At 40.4% G+C, this 13,802-nt stretch overlaps 1 pseudogene; it reads left to right on the forward strand.

The window, feature by feature from the left end:
• The first annotated feature begins 4,448 nt into the window (after nucleotides 1–4,448).
• Nucleotides 4,449–5,391, forward strand: LOC110288289 (olfactory receptor 1468-like; annotated as a pseudogene).
• The last annotated feature ends 8,411 nt before the right edge of the window (nucleotides 5,392–13,802 follow it).

Below are 13,802 nucleotides of genomic sequence, written 5' to 3' on the forward strand. Positions count from 1 at the left end.
TTCTGTAATTTTAATCCACAATGTTTAAGTGAATTCAGCGTAAACAAACACTGTCAATCTGAATTCAGCTACATCAAACCCTGTCGATCTGTGATGATGCAAGCAGTCAAAATATGTTACATCATTTCAGAGAAAGTTGTTGAGGTCTGTTGACATTTCTTCTGTTTTGTCAGCTTTAGAAATGTGAGAGATTCATTAGACAGTGTTGTCCAGAATCACAGAATGACATGTCTAGGGTGAGTGTGTGTGTGTGTGTGTGTGTGTGTGTGTGTGTGTGTGTGTGTCTGTGTGTGTGTCTGTGTGTGTGTCTGTGGGTGTGCCTGTGTGTGTCTGTGTGTGTCTGTGTCTGTGTGTCTGTGTCTGTGTGTGTGTATATGTGTGTGTATGTGTGTGTATGTGTGTGTGTATGTGTGTTTGTATGTGTGTGTGTGTTTGTGTGTGTGTGTATTGTGGTATGTGTATGAGTGTGCCCATTCATGTGATTTAGGACACAGAATGGATATTGTTAGAGACTGATAAGGAAAACATTTGAGGAAGTAGGATTTGTTCTGATAAAGTGGGAGCCAGTCAAGCAGAAATCTTGATAGTTTCCTAAACAAGGAATGAGTGTGCATACTTCCATGCCTTTTTGTTACTCTATTTTAGCAATTTCCTTGCTTTGTTTGTTGTTCTTGTTGTTGTTATTGTATAAATTCTACCTTCCCATAACTGTAAAAAGTAGAGATTGGTGATTATAGTTTGTTTTCATTAGAGATCCCTAAGGTGAATTGTTTCTAGTAAGGTCATGGGTAATTACTATCTTTAATGAGTTATTCAGGATCTAGACTCCACTCAAATGCTACAAAGTAAGTGCCAGGACAGCCAGGGCTACACAGAGAAACCCTGTCTCAAAAAACCAAAAAAAAAAAAAAATTGAAAACTTTCCAGGCATGGTGGCTTACACCTTTAATCCCAACACTCGGAAGGCAGAGGCAGGCAGATTTCTGAGTTCGAGGCCAGACTGGTCTACAGAGTGAGTTCCAGGACAGACAGGGCTATACAGAGAAACCCTGTCTTAAAAAACCAAAAAAAAAATTGTAAAAATGGCTATCTTGCCAAAAGCAATCTACAGATTCAATGCAATCCCCATCAAAATTCCAAATCAATTCTTCAACGAATTAGAAAGTGCAATCTGCAAATTCATCTGGAATAACAAAAAACCTAGGATAGCAAAAATTCTTCTCAAGGATAAAAGAACCTCTGGTGGAATGACCATGCCGGACCTAAAGCTTTACAACAGAGCAATTGTGATAAAAACTGTGTGGTACTGGTATAGTGACAGACAAATAGACCAATGGAATAGAATTGAAGACCCAGAAATGAACCCACACACCTACGGTCACTTGATCTTCGACAAGGGAGTTAAAAACATCCAGTGGAAGAAAGACAGCACTTTCAACAAATGGTGCTGGCACAACTGGTTGTTAACATGTAGAAGAATGCGAGTCGATCCATTCCTATCTCCTTGTACTAAGGTCAAGTCTAAGTGGATCAAGGAACTTCACATAAAACCAGAGACACTGAAACTTATAGAGGAGAAAGTGGGGAAAAGCCTTGAAGATATGGGCACAGGGGAAAAATTCTTGAATAGAACAGCAATGGCTTGTGCTATAAGATCAAGAATTGACAAGTGGGACCTCATGAAACTGCAAAGCTTCTGCAAGGCAAAAGAAACTATCAATAAGACAAAAAAAAAACACCAACAGATTGGGAAAGAATCTTTACCTATCCTAAATCAGATAAGGGACTAATATCCAATATATATAAAGAACTCAAGAAGGTGGACTCTAGAAAGTCAAATAACCCCATTAAAAAATGGGGTTCAAAACTGAACAAAGAATTCTCACCTGAAGAATACCGAACGGCAGAGAAGCACCTGAAAACATGTTCAACATCCTTAATCATCAGGGAAATGCAAATCAAAACAACCCTGAGATTCCACCTCACACCAGTCAGAATGGCTAAGATCAAAAATTCAGGTGACAGCAGATGCTGGCGAGGATGTGGAGAAAGAGGAACACTCCTCCATTGTTGGTGGGATTGCAAGCTTGTACAACCACTCTGGAAATCAGTCTGGCAGTTCCTCAGAAAATTGGACATAGTACTACCGGAGGATCCAGCAATACCTCTCCTGGGCATATATCCAGAAGATGTCCCAACCGGTAAGAAGGACACATGCTCCACTATGTTCATAGCAGCCCTATTTATAATAGCCAGAAGCTGGAAAGAACCCAGATGTCCCTCAACAGAGGGATGGATACAGAAATTATGGTACATTTACACAATGGAGTACTACTCAGCTATTAAAAAGAATGAATTTATGAAATTCCTAGCCAAATGGATGGACCTGGAGGGCATCATCTTGAGTGAGGTAACACAATCACAAAGGAACTCACACAATATGTATTCACTGATAAGTGGATATTAGCCCAAAACTTAGGATACCCAGGATATAAGATACAATTTGCTAAACACATGAAACTCAAGAAGAATGAAGACCAAAATGTGGACACTGTGCCCCTTCTTAGAATTGGGAACAAAACACCCATGGAAGGAATTAAAGAGACAAAGTTCGTAGCTGTGATGAAAGGATGGACCATTTAGAGACTGCCATATCCAGGGATCCATCCCATAATCAGCTTCTAAACGTGGACACCATTGCATACACTAGGAAGATTTTGCTGAAAGGACCCAAATATAGCTGTCTCTTGTGAGACTATGCAGGGGCCTAGCAAACACAGGAGTGGATGCTCACAGTCAGCTATTGGATGTATCACAGGGCTCCCAATGGAGAAGCTAGAGAAAGTACCCAAGGAGCTAAAGGGATCTGCAACCCTATAGTTGGAACAACATGATGAACTAACCAGTACCCCGGAGCTCTTGTCTCTAGCTGCATATGTATCGAAAGATGGCCTAGTTGGCCATCAATGGAAAGAGAGGCCCATTGGACTTGCAAACTTTATATGCCCCAATATAGGGGAATGCCAGGGCCAAAAGAATGGGAATGGGTGGGTAGGGAAGTGGGGGGTGCTATGGGGGACTTTTGGGATAGCATTGGAAATGTAATTGAGGAAAATATGTAATAAAAAATATTAAAAATTAAAAAAAAAACAAAAAACAAAAAAAAGTTGAAAAATTTTTAACAAGTGTAATGAGTACAAGCATTAGGAGTTATGAGATTATAATTACTGTCACTGGTAGCAGAATAAAATAGTCGTAGGAGACAAATGGAGGGAGGAAACTGGATGGGAGAGAGTATGGGGAGGGAAATTGGGGGGGTGTGATTAAGCATGCGGAGAGACAGGAAAGAGGACCAAAGGGCCAAAAGAATAAATTGAAATGAGCAGCTGGTGGGGGTGAAGGATAGGGGCCATCTCTAAGACTTGCCAGAGAACTGGGATGAGAATGGCTTCCACGAGTCTATAGAGGTGATTTTAGCTTAGACTCCTAGAGTGGGCATATGAAACCTGAAGTGGCCGCCTCCTATATCCAGGTCAAATCCCCAATGGAGGGATAAGAACAACCCACCCACAAAACTTTTGACTCAAAATCTGTCCTTTCTACAAGAAATGCAAGGACAAAGATGGAACAGAGACTGAGAAAATGACCAACCAGTGACTGGCCCAACTTGAAACCCATCCCAAGGGTAAGGACCAATCCCTGACACTGTTAATAATACTCTGTTATGCTTTCAGACAGGAGCCTAGCATAACTGTCCTCAGAAAGGCTCCACCCAGCAACTGACTGAAACAGATGCAGAGACCCACAGCCAAACATTGAACACAGCTCAGGGAGTCTTATGAAAGAGTTGGGTGAAGGACCCAAGGCACTGGAGGGTACAGGCGCTCTACAAGAAGACCAACAGTCAACTAACCTGGACCCTTGGGGACTCTCAGAGGATGAACCACCAACCAAAAACCATACCCTGACTAGACCTAGCCCCCCACCACACTGCACATAGGTAGCAGATGTGCAGCTTAGTCTTTATGTGGTTCCACCAACAAATGGAGGAGGGGCTCTTCCTAAAGCTGTTGACTGTCTGTGGATCAAATTTCCCTAACTGAGCTGCCTTGTCTAGCCTCCATAGAAAAGGATGTGGACAGTCCTACAGAGACTTCAAGTGCCAGGTTGGGTGATACCTAGGAGGGGAGGAGGAGCTCCACCCTCTCAGATGAGATGGGGAGGGGAAATGGGGGAGAGTAGAAGGGACTGTGTAAGGTTGGTATCCAGAGGGGGGCAGCGATCTGGATCTAAAATGAATGAATAAATTAATTAATGGAGGAAAATATAATTGCTATGATGACTGGAAGATCCATTGATGTAGAACATACGTCATAGATAAATGTTCATTTTTATTTTGAACTTTAAAGGACAATGCTATTCACTCATTAGAATACTGGAGACGAAGAATGATAATGAACAATAAAACTTTCATCTCCCAGTTCCTTCTCCTGGGACTGCCCATTCCCCCCCCCCAGAGCACCAGCACCTGTTCTATGCCCTGTTCCTGGCCATGTACCTCACCACCATCCTGGGGAACCTCATCATCATCAACCTCTAATACTGGAATTCCATCTCCACACACCCAAGTACTTGTTTCTCAGCAACTTGTCTTTCTCTGATCTCTGCTTTTCCTCTGTCACAATGTCCAAATTGCTTCAGAACATGCAGAGCCAGGATACATCCATCTCCTATTCCAGTTGTCTAACACAAATGTACATTTTATTGGTTTTGGGTGACCTGGAGGGCTTTCTTTTTTTGGCCATAGCCTAATATCGCTATGTAGCCATCTGCTTCCCTCTGCATTACACCAGCATCATGAGTCTCAAGCTCTATGTGTATCTGATGCTTATGTCCTGGTAATTTAACTTGCTGTATTCCATTTTGCACACTCTACTCTTAGCTAGATTGTCATTCTCTGAAGACAATGTGATCCGCCACTTTTTCTGTGACATGGCTGCCCTGTTCAAGTTGTCCTGTTCTGACATTCATATTAATGAATTAATGATATTAGTCTTAGGAGGACTCACTATGGTCATCCCATTCTTACTGATTGTTGTGTCTTATGTACAAATTGTCTCCTCCATTCTAAATATTCCTTCTGCTATGGTTATACAAAAGATTTTCTCCACCTGTGGATCCCACCTCTCTGTGGTCTCACTGTTCTATGGAACAATTTTTGGTCTCTTCGTATGTCCATCAGCTAATAACTCTACTGTGAAGGAGACTGTCGTGGCCATGATATACACAGTGGTCACTCCAATGTTGAACCCTTTCATCTACATCCTGAGGAACAGAGAAATGAAAGAGGCCCTGATAAGGGTCCTTTTCAAGAAGAAAATCTCTTTGTAGTAATTCCCCTGGGATTTTTACTTAAATTTAACCAGTAAGTATATTGATACTATTATTATAAAATTTACCTCTGCAATAAGACCCAAACTTAATAACTTACTACATAATACTGCTATTTGCAAACAGTAGTTTTGCACATCTGATTCTAGAAAACCATTATGTAACAGCCACTGTTTTACCAGATCTCCATTCCTTACATTCTTGTTATACCAATATTTTGTGATGTTAGACAAATTTTTGTGTTGACTGCAGTATACTTTTTAAATATGAATAAATGATATACCATAATACTATGTTGATGGTCAGTAAATCTTTCTTTACTTTCTCTTTTCTTTTTATTTCTTCTTCTTTCATATAATATATCCCAAATGCATTCTTCCAGCCTCCTCTCAACCTCCCTTCTCTCACAGATCCACTGATCCTCTGTTTCCCTTCATGGAAACAAACCAAACACAGCATAACAAGATGTAATGAAACTAGATATAATCCCACATAACCAGGCTGGATGAGGCAACTGGGGAGGAAGAAAAGGGTCCTAATAGCAGGCACAGGAATCAAAGATATGCCCATTCCCACTGTTAGAAGTCCTGTAGAGTCCCAAAGCTAAACAATCATGACATGTGTGCAGGGGGCCTATTGCAGGCCCATACAGGCTCTGTGATTGCTGCTTCGGTCTCTAGGAACTCCTGTAGTCTTGCTTTGTTGTTTCTGGGTGCTGTGTCTACCTCATGTCTTCTATCCATCAGGCTCCTACAATCTTTCCTCCTCCTGTTCCAAAGTGTTTCCTGAGCTCCACCTTATCTATATCTGCTCCCATCAGCTGCCAGGGAAAGCCTTTCTGATGGAGATTGGGTTAGGCACTGATCTATCAGTATAGCAGAACAGTATAGGAATAATTTCGTTGACTTTTTTCTGTCAGTTGTATTTGCTTCTAACATAGGCCTCTGAGTTATCCAGCTTCTGGCTCCTGGCCATGCAGGGCGTGTCCAGCATAGGTTTCCTCTCAGTTGCTAGGGCTAATACTAAATCAGCCATTGGTTTGCCACACCCACAAACACTGAATCACCATTGCCTCAGCATATCTTGTAGGCAGGACTTGTGTGGATTTTGTGACTTGGTTGGTGTCCCAGTCCCACCACTAGAAACCTTGTCTGGTTACAGAAGACAGCCAGTTTTAGTTAGTATCCTCCATTACTAGGACTCTTCACTAGGGTCACCTCATAGGTTCCAGGAAGTTTACATTGCAGTAGGTTTCAACACCATTCCCTAAATGGTCCAGTATTCTGGTTGTCTTCCCACTAACTCTCTTCCAACAACCCTCCCTCACCCACCTGACCACTCGTGTTTTCTTCTCCATTCACCCACAATCCATCTGCAAAATCTGTTCTATTTTCCCTTTACAGGTGTTCCCCTTAAAGCCCTCCTCCTTACTTAGCCTGTGTATTGTAGTATGGTTAACCTTTACCTCAAAACTAGTATCCACTTATATAGGAGTATGTACCATGTTTGTCTTTCTGGGTCTGTGTGATGATTTTTTTCCTAGATATAGCCATTTACCTACAAATTTCATGATGTCATATTTTGACAGCTGAGAAATACTCCATTGGACAAATGTATCACATTCTCTTTATCTGTTCTTTGGTTGAGGCACATCTAGGTTGTTTCCAGTTTCTGGACATTATGAATAAAGCTGGTGTGAATATAGTTATTAAGTGTCCTTGTGGGACAATGTAAAGTATTTTGGATATATACCCAGGAGTCTTTTAACTAGGTCTTGAAGTAGATCAGTTCCAATTTTTCTGAGGAACCACCATGCTGATTTCCATGAATGCTATCCAACTTTGCAGCCCCACCAGCAATGGAACAATACTCCTCTCACTCCACATCCTTGTCAGTATGAACTGCCACTGACATTATTGATCTTAGCCATTCTGACAGGTATAAGATGGAATCTCAAAAAAGTTTTGATTTGCATTTCCCTGATGGCTAAGGAGTTGAACATTTCTTGAAGTGCTTCTTAGCCTCTTGAGATTCCTCTGTTGAGAATTCTCTGTAAAGATCTGTACCCCATTTTTAAGTAGATTATTTTATTTGTTGATGATTTATTTCTTGAATTCTTTCTATAGTTTGGATATTTTCCCTCTGTTAGATATAGAGTTCATGAAAATTTTTCCCATTCTTTAGGCTTCTATTTTGTCCAAACCACATAAAAATTCAACAAAGAAAGAGAATTAAATTAAGGGAAATTTAGACCATTTCCCTTACGAACAATGATGCAGAAATACTCAAAAAAACACAAACTGAATCTAAAAAAACACATTAAAACATTACTCATCATGATGAAGTAGAATTCATTCCTGAGACCCAGGGTTCAGCATACAAAAATCAATATAATCCACCAGAAATAAAACTAAAGAAAAGAAAACACAGAATAATCTCATCAGATGCCAAAGAGTCTTTTATATGTCTTGGATAGAATAGTGACACAGGGACATATCTAAATATAATAAGGTAAATTTACAGTGAGCCTATAGCCAACATCAAATTAAATGGAGAGAAATGCAAAGCAATTCCACTAAAATCAGGACAAAGACAAGGGTTTTCACTTTCTCCATATCTATTCAATACAGTGCTTGAAGTTCTAGCAAGAGGAGTAAGACAAATGAAAAACTCAATGGTATAAATTTGGGAAACGTGAAGTCAAAGTATCAGCATTTACAGATGATATGATAGTATAAATAAGTGATAGTCAAAACTCTACCTGGTAACTCTGACAGAAAAAAAAAAAACTCATTGCAAAGTTTCTATAAGGCAAAAGGCGCTGTCAATAAGACAAAAAGGCCACCAATAGATTGGGAAAGGATCGTTACCAATCCTAAATCTGATGGGGACAAATATCCAATATGTACAAAGAACTCAAGAACCTGGACTCCAGAAAACCAAGGGAAAAATTCTTGAATAGAACAGCAATGGCTTGTGCTATAAGATCGAGAATTGACAAGTGGGACCTCATGAAACTGCAAAGCTTCTGCAAGGCTAAAGACACCATCAATAAGACAAAAAAAAACACCAACAGATTGGGAAAGAATCTTTACCTATCCTAAATCAGATAGGGTCTAATATCCAATATATATAAGGAACTCAAGAAGGTGGACTCCAGAAAGTCAAATAACCCCATTAAAAAATGGGGCTCAGAATTGAACAAAGAATTCTCACCTGAAGAATACCGAACGGCAGAGAAGCACCTGAAAACATGTTCAACATCCTTAATCATCAGGGAAATGCAAATCAAAACAACCCTGAGATTCCACCTCACACCAGTCAGAATGGCTAAGATCAAAAATTCAGGTGACAGCAGATGCTGGCAAGGATGTGGAGAAAGAGGAACACTCCTCCATTGTTGGTGGGATTGCAAGCTGGTACAACCACTCTGGAAATCAGTCTGGCAGTTCCTCAGAAAATTGGACATAGTACTACCGGAGGATCCAGCAATACCTCTCCTGGGCATATATCCAGAAGATGTCCCAACCGGTAAGAAGGACACATGCTCCACTATGTTCATAGCAGCCCTATTTATAATAGCCAGAAGCTGGAAAGAACCCAGATGTCCCTCAACAGAGGAATGGATACAGAAATTATGGTACATTTACACAATGGAGTACTACTCAGCTATTAAAAAGAATGAATTTATGAAATTCCTAGCCAAATGGATGGACCTGGAGGGCATCATCTTGAGTGAGGTAACACAATCACAAAGGAACTCACACAATATGTATTCACTGATAAGTGGATATTAGCCCAAAACTTAGGATACCCAGGATATAAGATACAATTTGCTAAACACATGAAACTCAAGAAGAATGAAGACCAAAATGTGGACACTGTGCCCCTTCTTAGAATTGGGAACAAAACACCCATGGAAGGAATTAAAGAGACAAAGTTCGTAGCTGTGATGAAAGGATGGACCATCTAGAGACTGCTGTATCCAGGGATCCATCCCATAATCAGCTTCTAAACTCGGACACCATTGCATACACTAGCAAGATTTTGCTGAAAGGACCCAAATATAGCTGTCTCTTGTGAGACTATGCAGGGGCCTAGCAAACACAGGAGTGGATGCTCACAGTCAGCTATTGGATGTATCACAGGGCTCCCAATGGAGAAGCTAGAGAAAGTACCCAAGGAGCTAAAGGGATCTGCAACCCTATAGTTGGAACATCATGATGAACTAACCAGTACCCCAGAGCTCTTGTCTCTAGCTGCATATGTATCGAAAGATGGCCTAGTCGGCCATCAATGGAAAGAGAGGCCCATTGGACTTGTAAACTTTATATGCCCCAATATAGGGGAATGCCAGGGCCAAAAGAATGGGAATGGGTGGGTAGGGAAGTGGGGGGTGCTATGGGGGACTTTTGGGATAGCATTGGAAATGTAATTGAGGAAAATATGTAATAAAAATTTTTTTAAAAAATGGGGTACAGAGCTAAACAAAGAATTCTTGGCCATCTTGTTTCCGGGACTCCGAGGAAAAGTAGTCTGCACAGGTGAGAGTGTGCACACAGAATCTGACAGCTTCTGGGACAAGTGGGAGCCACAGAGCTTCTGAGGCAGTGCCCTTTTCAGGCTCCAGACATCCGACCAGCTTCCCACCCAGAGGACAGGTGTCCACACAGCCTGGGAGGCTTTTGCCTCAGGAACGGCAGGAGCCATCTTGGTTCCGGGACTCTGCCGAAAAGTAGTCTGTACAGGTGAGACTGTACACAGAGAAGCTAACAGCTTCTGTGACAGGCCAAAGCAACACAGCTTTTAGAAAAGGTCCTGTTTTGGGCCTTCATCTTCGGCCAGAAGGGAGATCCGAACGCCAGATGACTCTGCACCTTCCCTGTAAGAGGAAAGCGTGCCTGCAGAGAGTGCTCTGACCACTGAAACTCAGAGGAGAGAGTTAGTCCCCAGGTCTGCTGATAGAGGATAACAGAATCACCAGAGGAAAAATCTCTAAACAGAGACAACTATAACAACTAGCTCCAGAGATTAGCAGATGGCTAAAAGCAAACGTAAGAATCTTACTAACAGAAACCAAGACCACTCACCATCATCAGAACCCAGCATTCCCACTTCACCCAGTCCAGGGCACCCCAACACACCCGAAAAGCTAGAGCCGGATTAAAAGCATATCTCATGATGATGGTAGAGGACATCAAGAAGAACCTTAATAACTCACTTAAAGAAATACAAGAGAACACTGCTAAACAGGTAGAAGACATTAAAGAGGAAGCACAAAAATCCCTTCAGGAATTGAAGGAAAACACAACCAAAGAGGTGATGGAATTGAATAAAACCATCCAAGACCTAAAAAGGGAAGTAGACACAAAAAAGAAAACCCAAAGTGAGGCAATGCTGGAGATAGAAACCCTAAAAAAGAAATCTGGAAGCAGAGATGTGAGCATCAGCAACAGAATACAAGAGATGGAAGAGAGAATCTCAGGTACAGAAGATTCCATAGAGAATATCGGAACAACGATCAAAGAAAATGGAAAATGCAAAAAGATCCTAACTCAAAACATCCAGGAAATCCAGGATACAATGAGAAGACCAAACCTATGGATAATAGGAGTTGATGAGAATGAAGATTTTCAACTCAAAGGACTGGCAAATATCTTCAACAAAATTATAGAAGGAAACTTCCAAAACCTAAAAAAAGAGATGCCCATAAACATACAAGAAGCCTACAGAACTCCAAATAGACTGGACCAGAAAAGAAATTCCTCCAGACACATAATAATCAAAACAACAAATGCACTAAATAAAGATAGAATAATAAAAGCAGTAAGGGAAGAAGGTCAAGTAACATATAAAGGCAAGCGTATTAGAATTACACCAGATTTTCACCAGAGACTATGAAAGCCAAAAGAGCCTCGACAGATGTTATACAGACACTAACAGAACGCAAATTCCAGCCCAGGCTACTATACCCAGCCAAACTCTCAATTACCATAGATGGAGAAACCAAAGTATTCCACAACAAAACCAAATTCACACATTATCTCTCCACGAATCCAGCCCTTCAAAGGATAATAACAGAAACAAAAACAATACAAGGACGGAAACCACATCCTAGAAAAAGCAAGAAGGTAATCCCTCAACAAACCTAAAAGAAGACAGCCACAAGAACAAAACACCAACTTTAACAACAAAAATAACAGGAAGCACCAATTACCTTTCCTTAATATCTCTTAATATCAATGGGCCCCAACTCCCCAATAAAAAGACATAGACTAACAGAATGGCTACACAAACAGGACCCAACATTTTGCTGCTTACAAGAAACTCATCTCAGAGAAAAAGATAGACATTACCTCAGAATGAAAGGCTGGAAAAATTATCCAAGCAAATGGTATGAAGAAACAAGCTGGAGTAGCCATTCTAATATCTAATAAAATCGACTTTCAACCCAAAGTCATCAAAAAAGACAAGGAGGGGCACTTCATACTCATCAAAGGTAAAATCCTCCAAGAGGAACTATCAATCCTGAATATCTATGCTTCAAATACAAGGGCAGCCACATTCATTAAAGAAACATTAGTAAAGCTCAAAGCACACATTGCACCTCACACAATAATAGTGGGAGACTTCAACACACCACTTTCACCAAGGGAAAGATCATGGAAACAGAAACTAAACAGGGACACAGTGAAACTAACAGAAGTAATGAAACAAATAGATCTGACAGATATCTACAGAACATTTTATCCTAAAACAAAAGGATATACCTTCTTTTCAGCACCTCATGGTACCTTTTCCAAAATTGACCACATAATTGGCCACAAAACAAGCCTCAACATATACAAAAATATTGAAATTGTCCCATGCATCCTATCAGATCACCATGGACTAAAGCTGATCTTCAATAACAAAATAAATAATAGAAAGCCAACATTCACATGGAAACTGAACAAACACTTCTCAATGATACCTTGGTCAAGAAAGGAATAAAGAAAAAAATTAAGGACTTTTTGGAGTTTAATGAAAATGAAGCCACAACATACCCAAACTTATAGGACACAATGAAAACATTTCTAAGAGGAAAACCTCATAGCTCTGAGTGCCTCCAAAAAGAAACTAGAGATAATACACATTAGCAGCTTGACAACACACTTAAAAGCTCTAGAAAAAAAGGAAGAAAATTCACCCAAGAGGAGCAGATGGCAGGAAATAATCAAACTCAGGGGCGAAATGAACCAAGTGGAAACAAGAAGAACTATTCAAAGAATCAACCAATCGAGGAGCTGGCTCATTGAGAAAATCAACAAGATAGATAAACCCTTAGCCAGACTCACTAAAGGGCACAGGGAAAGCATTCTAATTAACAAAATCAGAAATGAAAAGGGAGACATAACAACACATCCTGAAGAAATCCAAAACACCATCAGATCCTTGTACAAAAGGCTATACTCAACAAAACTGGAGAACCGGGATGAAATGGACAGGTTTCTACACAGATACCAGGTACCAAAGTTAAATCAAGATCAGGTTAATGATCTAAACAGTCCTATATCCCCTAAAGAAATAGAAGCAGTCATTAAGAGTCTTCCAACCAAAAAAAGCCCAGGACCAGATGGGTTTAGTGCAGAATTCTGTCAGACCTTCAAAGAGGAACTAATGCCAGTTCTTCACAAACTATTCCTTAATCATCAGAGAAATGCAAATCAAAACAACCCTTAGATTCCATCTCACACCAGTCAGAATGGCTAAGATAAAAAATTCAGGTGACAGCAGATGCTGGTGAGGATGTGGAGACACAGGAACATTCCTCCATTGCTGGTGGAATTGCAAGCTGTTACAACCATTCTGGAAATAAGTTTGGTGGTTCCTAAGAAAACTGGACATAATATTACCCAAGGACCCACTAATACCACTTTTGGGCACAATCCCATAAGATGCTTCAACATATAATAAGGACACATGCTCCATTATATTCACAGCATTCTTATTTATAATACCTAGTAGCTGGAAAGAACACAGATGTGCTTCAACAGAGGAGTGGATACAGAAAATGTGGTACATTTACACAAGGGATTAATTCTCAACTATTAAAAACAATGATTTTATGAAATTCTTAGGCAAGTGGATGGAACTAGAAAATATCATCCTGAGTGAGGTAACCCAATCACAAAAGAACACACATGATATGCACTCACCGATAAGTGAATATTAGACCAGAAGCTTGGAATTACCAAGATACACTTCACAGACCACATGAAACTCAAGAAGAATGAAAACTAAAGTGTGGATACTTTTATCCTTCTTAGAAGGTGGAACAAAATACCCATTGAAGGAGTTACAGAGAGAAAGTGTGAAGCAGAGACTGAAGGAATGACCTTCCAGAGACTGCCCCATCTGGAGATCCATCC

This window comes from Mus caroli, unplaced genomic scaffold (genome assembly GCF_978045245.1).
Source record: "Mus caroli unplaced genomic scaffold, Mus_caroli_1 scaffold_13, whole genome shotgun sequence".
Classification (NCBI taxonomy): domain Eukaryota; kingdom Metazoa; phylum Chordata; class Mammalia; order Rodentia; family Muridae; genus Mus; species Mus caroli.